Source organism: Oryzias latipes, chromosome 18, assembly GCF_053564925.1.
Source record: "Oryzias latipes strain Hd-rR chromosome 18, Olatipes_Hd-rR_3.1".
Lineage (NCBI taxonomy): Eukaryota > Metazoa > Chordata > Actinopteri > Beloniformes > Adrianichthyidae > Oryzias > Oryzias latipes.
In genome coordinates, this window is record NC_136254.1 from 25,542,118 (window position 1) to 25,552,040 (window position 9,923).

At 37.0% G+C, this 9,923-nt stretch overlaps 1 long non-coding RNA gene across 2 annotated transcripts in view; it reads left to right on the plus strand.

Moving 5' to 3' along the window:
* The window catches only part of LOC110017124 (uncharacterized), a 41,316-nt gene extending 32,284 nt beyond the window's left edge, over positions 1-9,032 (plus strand). Inside the window, exon 3 of one of the 2 annotated variants that reach the window (XR_013650956.1) lies at positions 1,364-9,032. This is a non-coding gene — a long non-coding RNA (uncharacterized LOC110017124). The remainder of the gene's footprint in view (positions 1-1,363) is intronic. The other variant, XR_002292434.2, reaches the window with a different exon arrangement.
* Positions 9,033-9,923: the final 891 nt, after the last annotated feature.

Consider the following 9,923-nt stretch of genomic DNA (forward strand, 5'->3'; position numbering starts at 1 on the left):
TAATGCTTAAAGATTTATTCATGTATAAAATTGTAAAACAAACAAAAGAAACTCCGGCAACGGCAAGGGATAAAGTGGGTCAAAAAAACGAATCGATGGAAGAAACTTGTGAAGTTTTGTAAAGACCCACTGCAATGCAAAAGTGTTTTTGGTGTTTTTAATATGGTTTTGTGGCATTTTTCTGATGGAGGAGGACATATAAGTTGAGCTTAAAATGCATTTCTGAGGACTGTATTTTCCTCACTATTAGGGGCACTTTAAATCCTTAAGTTTAAAAAAAAATACAGTCTCTATTAAAATGTGATTACCTACCTGAGACAGGAGATTCGTCTTGATTGGATTATTTATTGTCATAATTTTTGCTGTTGGTAGCAAAACGTTGTGTCCCCTTTTGTGTTTCTTTGCGTGCCTGTTTGGAATTCGTCATTACTTGACTCGGCAAGACGGGCAAGAGTGCATACGATGTGACACACGTGCTGTGTGTCACATCGTATGCCACGTGACGGCCAATCCACTAATATATATCGATGGACGTGATCATTAGCTGATTCTGCAGCGGAGAAAGGTGGCTTTTTATACCCGATTTACAAATACTTTTTATTCTTTAGAAATGCTGCTTATTGATACAAAGTAGGTATGAAAAGGTGCTTTTCTCCGCTGCACAATCAGCTGATTCACTGTGATCACGTGAACAGTCAAGAATTTACGGTATGTTAAAGAGCATATGTTCAGAGTAAAATAGTCTGCAATTTGAATTAAAACATGTAGTAATTATGAATTTAAAAATATTCCAAGAATCTCGGGATCAATAATGTGCCGTAACGTTACTGACAGCATAATGGAGAGGGCGTACCTGAATGTGTCTTTTTAAAACGTTCTTCCAAACCTGTAGGATATTTTGATTTTCCCACTAAAAATGATAAAAAGTAAGCTTATAAAACATGATTTCCGTTTGTAACAATATAGTCAGTTCAGATGAAAGGACTGAGGGTTTTCTAGTCGTTACTTTTTACATTTGTCTATTAATAATTTATTACATTTCCATTTTTTGTTTACTGCTGAAGTTAATTCAATTTAATTTAATTTAATTTTATTTCTGTAGCCCAATATTACAACACACTTGTCTCAACGGGCTTCACTAATTGTAGAATACATAAAATCAGTCATAAGACTAACTAAACAGATTTGGCTAAACTGGGCATTGCTGCCCTTAGATCCTCCATCTCGGTAAGGAAAAACTCCTAAAAAGAAAAAATAGAAAAATAACCTCAGGGGTGTCCACATGAACGGCCAGGCGATGTACCAGGACTGTTAAAGAAGATTAATCTATCTAACTCTACAACTACATGTTTGAATTGTTTAGCAGATGTGCTTCATCCAGATGGAACTGGGGGACGGCTGGGGGCGCGAGACGAGCTGGAGGCGAGGTCCACAGCCAAGGACAGGAGCACAGACGAGCCAAATGGAAACTGTAAAAACATTTCATCATTCATCATACATTCATTCATCTTCTTTACCGTTTATTCCCTTTCGGGCCTATCCCGGCCACTGTAAAAACATATTATATTAAATAATAAGAATCAAATTAAATAGTAAGAATCGGGGTTCAATTTGTGGATCGTTGAGTTGAATCGATTGGGATTGCCACCTAAGTAAGGATCCCCAGCCCTAGTAAGACAACCAATCTCTACTAAAAAGGGTCTGCTATTTTAGGTCAGAACTTCATGCTGTTTGGGTATTTAAAAAAAAAGAAAAACTCCCAGGTTGAGTGAGTGTATCACTTCAGCAACAAGTTGAAGGGAGCATCCCAGCATGAGGTTCACTTCATTAGAAACAATTGGACAGTCCATGTGCTGCCCCATATGCGGGCAGTCCGAAGGTCACTCATAAATCTATCTGGGCAATGATTAGTGAAAACCACGATTGACTTTTCTGAGCGTGATCAATGAGAGCCCCCTTACTGGTGATGGTTCAAAATGGCATTCCTTCAGTATTGATAAGTGCTCCTTGGATGGGGAGGAAGGAAAAAAAAAAACTACTTGTTGGGTTGCATGCAGCACCTGCGACTCAGAGGTAATGGAACTGTCATTCTTCCTTCTTCAGATAAAAATCATCTTTGCCCCTTTCCTCTTTCGTGCCTGTCATCCCCCACCATATTAAGAGGGTTATAAATCCAGTAAGGTTGCAACACTATTACTGAAATATCTCAACTCATTATTTTATTGCTTCTCCACACTAAAGCACATGAAAAAAACCAAAGTAAGAATCCCCCTAATATGATGCCAAAATTGAATTTCTCCCTAGAGTCATCATCCGGCGGGTGTTTTTTGTCTTCATTATGTCAGTGTATCCTTATTGTGCATCATGGTGCATGAAAGGATCAATAGTTTTGCTGACAATTCAAATATATCTGCTTTCTCTGAGCACCATTTGATGATGCAGAAGCAAAAAGAAGGCCTTTTTGTTTTAATTGGATTTACGGTTGAGTATGTAGATTACAAACCCTGTTTTGTGGTGAGGTCAGCGTGACAGACAGCATGACTCATCATACAGCGTTTAAGTTCCTTCTGAGTTTTTCCTCTTTCAAAAGCAACAATGATGTGTGGGCTTTTATTGACAGTTCACGGAAAGTGTGTTCATGAACAAATCCTGCCGTTGCTATTGGAGCTGCTGCATATTTTACAGTGACTGACAGATGGATATCAAGCTGATGAGGTGGAAAATGATGGAAAATAGTCGACAGAACTTATTTTGTCGTCAGCTCACTAGATTACAGTAAATGCATGTATGTGAAAACTGAATAAATCAATAAGCTTTTGATAAACTGGATGACAATAAGAGCTCTAATTAGTTTTTACAGAATAATGGAAATGTGGGCTGTAAATAAAATCGCACTTTAGGGTCAAATAACCAGATTGCAATTACCATCGTTCTCCATATTTAAGTGACTTCTAGCTACAGCATCTTTCAACAATCAGGTTATCTGAATTACCAGCTGGCTTGATGAGTTAGTACAAAACACTGCTGACAACTCTGATAAATAAACCTGCAAGAAGAAGCCTGCCCCTACATATGTCTTCTAATGTAATTCATTGGGATGAGAGCTTACACCTTTCTGAGTTAGATTTCGCACATCTTAGCTGCCAGGTGGCTGTAATAGGGTTCATTCATTCTGATGCTAATATGGGACTGGTTTTATTACAAGTGCTGACTCATACACGACTGAAAGAATCAAATTATATTCAGTCCTCAGCAATAGAAGCATTACAGACTTTTCTAGTTTACGTGGCTTAGGGTTCTTACATGTGCCTCACTTATGTTTCTGACTTTTCATTAGTCTTGACGCATGAACAGAAGTAAAAATGGACCATTTTAGGACTTAAAAGAGCATTTCTTTAAATTCCAGGTAAACAACCATAAAAGTGGCAGAACTTGAACAATGTCTGATCTAAATTGGCCCAATTTTCTTGCAGACTCTCAAATTTGGCTACAGACCAGATATACTCCTTGAGTCTCATGTTAGGAAGGTATGTAAAAAAGTCCAAAAGGCTCAGATTCTCCTTTTTAGAAAGAACCAGCATCACAACACGATTTGGAAAAAGACCAGACGCTGAGGGTTTTCTTTTTGTACACTTAATCTAAATAGGCAGTTCTGTTGTAGTTCTTATTATAGCTTTGTAGTATCGTGTATGCAAAAATGAAAACCGTTTACATTTTTAAAACTCTTTGCAAGAAGATCCAAGAAGATTTGAAAACGCATTTCTCCTGTATTTTAAGAAAGGCTTTACAATGAGCATAATCTGATCATGCCAAGATGTGGTACTTATAGGATATATAGGTGGTAATGACATGTCACTTTTTGTACCTACTATGTACTGGCATGCTATTTTCTGTGTATTTATGTAGTAATATTTTATTCTTACTTACATGGTACCTTCTGGGTAGTTAAGTCTTTAGTTAATGTGTCTCTTTTTGTACTTTCCACATTAAAGAACAGGGTAAATGCAAATTAAATATCTTGAATTCACTTGTTAACTAAATGTTTGATTAATAGTTATTTACTATGTGTAATAAGATAGCAGGGAAACATAATTTAAAATGCTGTGAAGAAGGGCCTAGAATTTACTTTCTGTATTTTCCAGACTTTTTAATTTTTAAGTCAGGTTTTTTCTTTTTTTTTGTATTAAGTGTGACTTTATACTCTGACGCGACTTATATTTGATTTAAAAAAATAGCAAAAAAATCTAGATGGCACCGTACATGTGTGTATCAGTATTTGCTACTGACAGCTATGCAGAAAAAGAAGTGGCGCTCACACCACTATACAAAAGCGATGCAGAGGATGAATAATTCAAATTATTTAGTGATTTCAAGGGATATAAAGAGATTAGTTGACTTGTTAGCATTATGTTAATCTGAACATTTGTTCATATGTTGTGCTAAAATAGTAGTTTCCTCCTATGTTTCATGAAGCTAAGTAAGCAACAATGTGTTATGATAGTGAGTAATGTATATATTCAGTCTTTTATTATCTATTCTGCTGTTATGATTACCTAAATGGATTCCTTAAACAGAGATTCCAAATGTTTTTTACAGAAGAGCTGGAACAGGTAACACTTTGCGGCTAGTGATACTGAATAACAAAGTAATAAAAAAAAAAAAACAATCATAGGTTGATTTGAAAGCAGACTTAAATGTTGTACTTTTAAAAATAAAATATGAGTAAAGCATCAACCCTTTTTTTAAAAGGAGTTTGAAGGAAGTGATTTCTATGTAGATTAAAAAAAATGTTTCTATTTACATTAATAATTCAAAGTCAGAGTATTTATGTCATGACTTTGAATTAAGCCTTGGTAAAATGAGTACACTTCAGTCAATTATTTATCAAAACTTATGTAAAACGATAGTCTTAACTTGAAGTACATTTAATGTCTTTTTATGACATAGCTAATAGTCAGCTGTTCCAGACCATGAAAATGTGACCTTTGAGTTGTCTGCAGATCTCTCAAACCTCAACTTTATCCCTTGTCACACCATGTATGATGAGGACATGCAAATATTACCTTTATCATATTAATGTTGAAGCTCCTGTGTTGCTTTTCAATTATTCTCCTGTTTTCCGCTTCACCTCAGCTGCAGGAGAGGGCTCCATTATGTGTTGTCTCACACAAAGGAACTTCAATTTTCCTTCAGGCTTTCAGTAGGTATTAAAGTATGACAGACTACACTTCCTCATTTCTTTTCTGTATGGAAAATTGGGGATGATAAAGTGCAGAGGAAAATCTTTTCTTTTTCATTATTTTCACAAGATGTGCTCATTACTTATCAGCCGTACAGGCAGCTATTATATGAATTTTTGAATAAACAAGAGATAAGTGAAATCCCCCATCTCTCTGCAACCTTGACCCACACCTGGAGCTTTAGATAATAAATGCAATTAGGACTTGCTGCGTTAAACCTGCCGGTAAACAGAGGGTTTAGGGCTACAAAATATTCCTCTTAAAGTTTTGGTGGCAGAAAAATAAAAACACATTTAAGTTGAAGGCAACATTTGGACAAAATAATAGAAACTCTTTTTGACACCAAGAGTATGACTTCTTTTGAACTAGTCATAAACATGCAGACACAAAAACACATATGTACACTGTACATATGTGTGTGTGTGTATTCTGCAAGTGATCCCACCTAAAGATGAGAGGTCTGTATATAGATGCACTTTAGATGTGAGAAACAAAATATATAGAATGAATCCAGGAAATCACATTGATGATTTTTAAAGACTATTTGTATAATGGTGCAGAATATAAACATTTAGCAAGAATTATGTTTTTCACAGACCTGTGACTTCTTTTTCAAGGTCTTATATTCTCCATTTCTTACCTGTATCAATATCACCAGTTTGAACTGGTTATCTGTTAAAAAGACACCTGTCCACACCCTGAAGCAGTCAGACTGCAACCTCTCCACCATGACTAGCGCCGTTGAAGGAGCTCTATGCATGCTGGTGGTGTCATGGTGCCTCTGGCAGTCTCTCCTCCCCCTCCCCTCTGTGCTCTGCTCTCATCATTGGAACCAGCTGTGGACACTCACCTCAACTACTACCAGCCTACTTAAGGAGATCCAGCACCAGTATTCATCGCCAGTTCGTTGCTCCTAAAGGTGTCTAGTCTGGTCGCCATGTTTAATCTTGTCGTCAAGTTTTTTCATGTTAATTACCTCGTTTGTCACCTTGCTCCCATGTCCATTTCCACGAGTGTCCACCTGGAACAATCCTCCCCCTGAGCCGCAACGCTTACTCCTGCCACGCCACGACTCCTGCCACGCATTACTCCAGCCACGCCACGACTCTCGCTTCATTTCGTATCCAGCCACGACGAAACTCCGACTACAGCAAGACTGCTGTCATTGCTAGCCATCATCCAAGTTACAAACTCTAAAGACTCTCTTACCTTTCCCATCTGGAAAAATAAATCCAGTTTGTTATCTCTGCTACGTCTGAGTTTTCTTCCGGGTTCCAGCATCCGGGTCTGCTACGTCATACAAATCATGACAGGTGGTGTACAAATGATCTTGAGAATGGTGGGGAAACAGTCCAAACTACACAAGGGGACTGGTTAATGACCCAAAGAGAGCTGGGACCACAGTTGCAAAGGTTACTATAATAACACACAGTGTCGTCGTGGATTCATATCCTGTGGTGCTCTAAAGGTCCCTCTGGCTAAACCAGCACATCTCCAGACCTGCTTAAACTCCTCCAGAGACCATCTAGATCGGGGGAGGATTGGGAGAATGTCATGTGGTCAGATGAGACTAAAATGGAACTCTTTTGTACAAATGCCACTCTCCATGTTTGGAGTGGAAACATCATAGTTTGGGAATGCTTTTATGCAAAGGGGACAGGATGACTGATCTGTTTTAAGGAAATAATGAATGTTGCCATCTATGGTAAGACTTTGGACACAAGCCTTCCATCAGTGAGATCATTATGGATGAAACACAGTTGGATCTTCTAGCATGACAATGATGCCAAACGCATAACCTGGGCAATGACTGAACGTCTCTGTGAAAATTATTTCAAAGTTCTGGAGAGGCCTAACTGGTCTCTGGATTTCAATTCAATAGAAGCCCATTGAGACGATTACCGTTGGAATATTGGGCTGTATAATTAAAATGCTATTGAAAAAATTTGACAGTTGAAAGTCTGTATTTTCCAGCAACAGATTCAAAACATCACTGCTCTAGAGAAGATCTGCATGGAAGAATGGACCAAAATGGCAGCTACAGTACAAACTGGCTGAAGATATGCAGGAAACATTTGACCTCTGTCTTTAACTACCTGGATTGTGTTACAAAGGTTTTAGGTGAACTTTTGTTTGTATTTATTTACTGCAACATTTTACAAACTAATCTTCTGAAATTCATATGATGTGATTTTCTGTTTTTTTTTATTATGCGTTTGTCACGGTTGAAATTTTTAGAAAAATACTGTCTTTTCAAGTAGGACAACTTGCAGAATTGGTGAGTGACGCATCCATTTGGCTACACTGTGTATGTGGAGTACAATTTTTTCCAAATAATTCATCTGTAAAGGAATTTTTGATTAAATGCAGATGTCATCATCCAATTTATGGGTCCTAATCCTGATTTAGTACTGAACATGTTCCTGCTGTCGTGCAAGCTAATTACGGACCAAATGTACAACGACTGATGTTTTTGCTGTTTAGGAAGTTAGAGGTTTTAAAAAAAAAGTGTAAAATAATCATTTTCTTTATGCTATTTCTGGCACCTAGTCTCTTTGTGGTACTGGCTATATTGGAAAACATATAATCATGTTTTTGACCAAAATTTTTATTGTGTTTAAGATATCCTCAAGGTGTCAAAGCCAGAACACTTACAATGGCATAAAAAAAAATTATAGGGAAAGCAAATTCCCTTTCAGATAGAAAATAACTTATTAAAACTATTTCAAAAGAAGACAAATGCTGCAGTTTTAGGTCTCAGGCCAAACAAACGTAGTTAAACTATCAGATGTAGTAGCTGAAATGTTCAGTTATTGATTTACATTTTCTTGTTTTACCTTGATTGCCAATCAGCAGAGTAAAGATGCATATCTGACATGTGACTGTAGTGGTGAACTGTGAGGCCACTTTATCTGCCAGGGATAGAAACATTCCTGTGCCAATCTGTTTTCCTTTTCTAATTTCCTGAGTGAACCAACGGGGTCCCCCGAGAGTCGGCACTTGTCAGTCACTTTGAAAATATTGTGTTCTTCTTCAACCTTTATATTAAAGATACAACATGGTGGTCTACCCAGAGTTGCTGGAACACAGCAGTAACGATTGTGCAGCATTTCTTTTCTTAAAGTCCCACTCTGATTATTATTTGATGTTTTAAACCCAGTGATCCTTCAAGTCTGATTATATCGTTTTTACCCGAAGTAAAAAACCTGTTGTTTTCTAGGACATAGTTTCTGCCGAGTTGATCAGAAATTCTCCTCTGAGTTGTGGGTGTGCCCTCATTTTCCACCATCCCTGTGTTTACTCTCTCTCTCCCGCTAGATTACTGCCCCTCACTGCCCCAAAGTAACACTACGGGTCCAGGGGTCTGCAAGGGGATGCATCAGAATGGAGCAAGAAGCGGAGCAGGAAGCTTGTGACCTGCCCATTGTAGCTTCTATGTCACAACTACAGGCTTTTTTCAATAGTATTTTTCGTCTACTTCTGATTTAAAATAACTTAAAGAAATAGCCAGAAATACAATTTTATGCGTAATTTTCTTTCTATATGTCCTCCATCATCAGACAAATGCTTCAAGATCATGTTAAAAAAAAAAAAAACACAATTTTTATTAGAGTGGGTCCTTAAAATGATTGATAATCCTATAAAGGCGGCCTCTCATTCCCTTCCTGTCACCTTCTTGTCTTCTGTTTAGCTATGGAGTTGATGGTTTAAATTTGGCTGCAATGTTAAACATAAGTTTCAACAAATGTCTTTTATAGATTGATCATAAACAATAAATCATGTTTCTCTCCATGCATTTTGTTATTTTTTTGTCCTTAATTCTTATATTTGGGTAATGTTAAGTTTTCTGTTCTTGTCCTTTAACATTTTTAGTCATCTAACACATTTTTTCCCTCTTTCTATTTTCCTTGTAGTTCTCCTGAAATAAGCACACATTGCTGCCTTGAAACCCTCATCATTTGCCGTTTTCTGCAATAAATTTATTTCCTAAACAATTTTTTTAAGTAGTTTTTGTGTTTTTAAGTGATAACTCTTGTTGGAACCACATTTCCTTCCTATCAGCCACATGCCAAATATTTTTTAATAGCAAACATATTTGTACATTTAAACATGTAGCTGGAATTTAATATATTTGTCTCTGAGGAGATTCTCAATCAACTATACTTTAATCTGTTCTTGCAGAAGTTTTTTCTTTTAATTATTTCTAATCATAATGCATATGTTAAATATAAGAGGGAGCTTAAAGATTTAGCATTGCACTGTAATTAATGCAGAAAAGTTCAAGGGTCAGATGTATTGTTCTTTGCTAAAGAGAAACGGTTGGAGATCGAGACAGAGCTTCGATCTATTCATCTATAAACCGCCAACCAGGCCACACACTTGGGTGTAGTGATGGACACAGGCTGAAATTTTGACAAACACATTAAAGCAGTCATAATATCAGCCTGATATCTTATAGACAAGAGATGTCTAAGCAGGACCTGGACAAACTAGTTGTTTTTCTTCAGTTGACTTGATTACTGTAATTAAAATAAAAATAAATCAGCCAGGGAACTGCTGCTTATTCAGAACTTTGCTGCTGGTAGTCTTACAAATACTAAAAAAAAAAAATAGAGCACATCAGTCCAGTTCTAAGGTCTTTCCACTGTCTGCCTGTCTGCCAGAGGACAGACTTTAAATTTA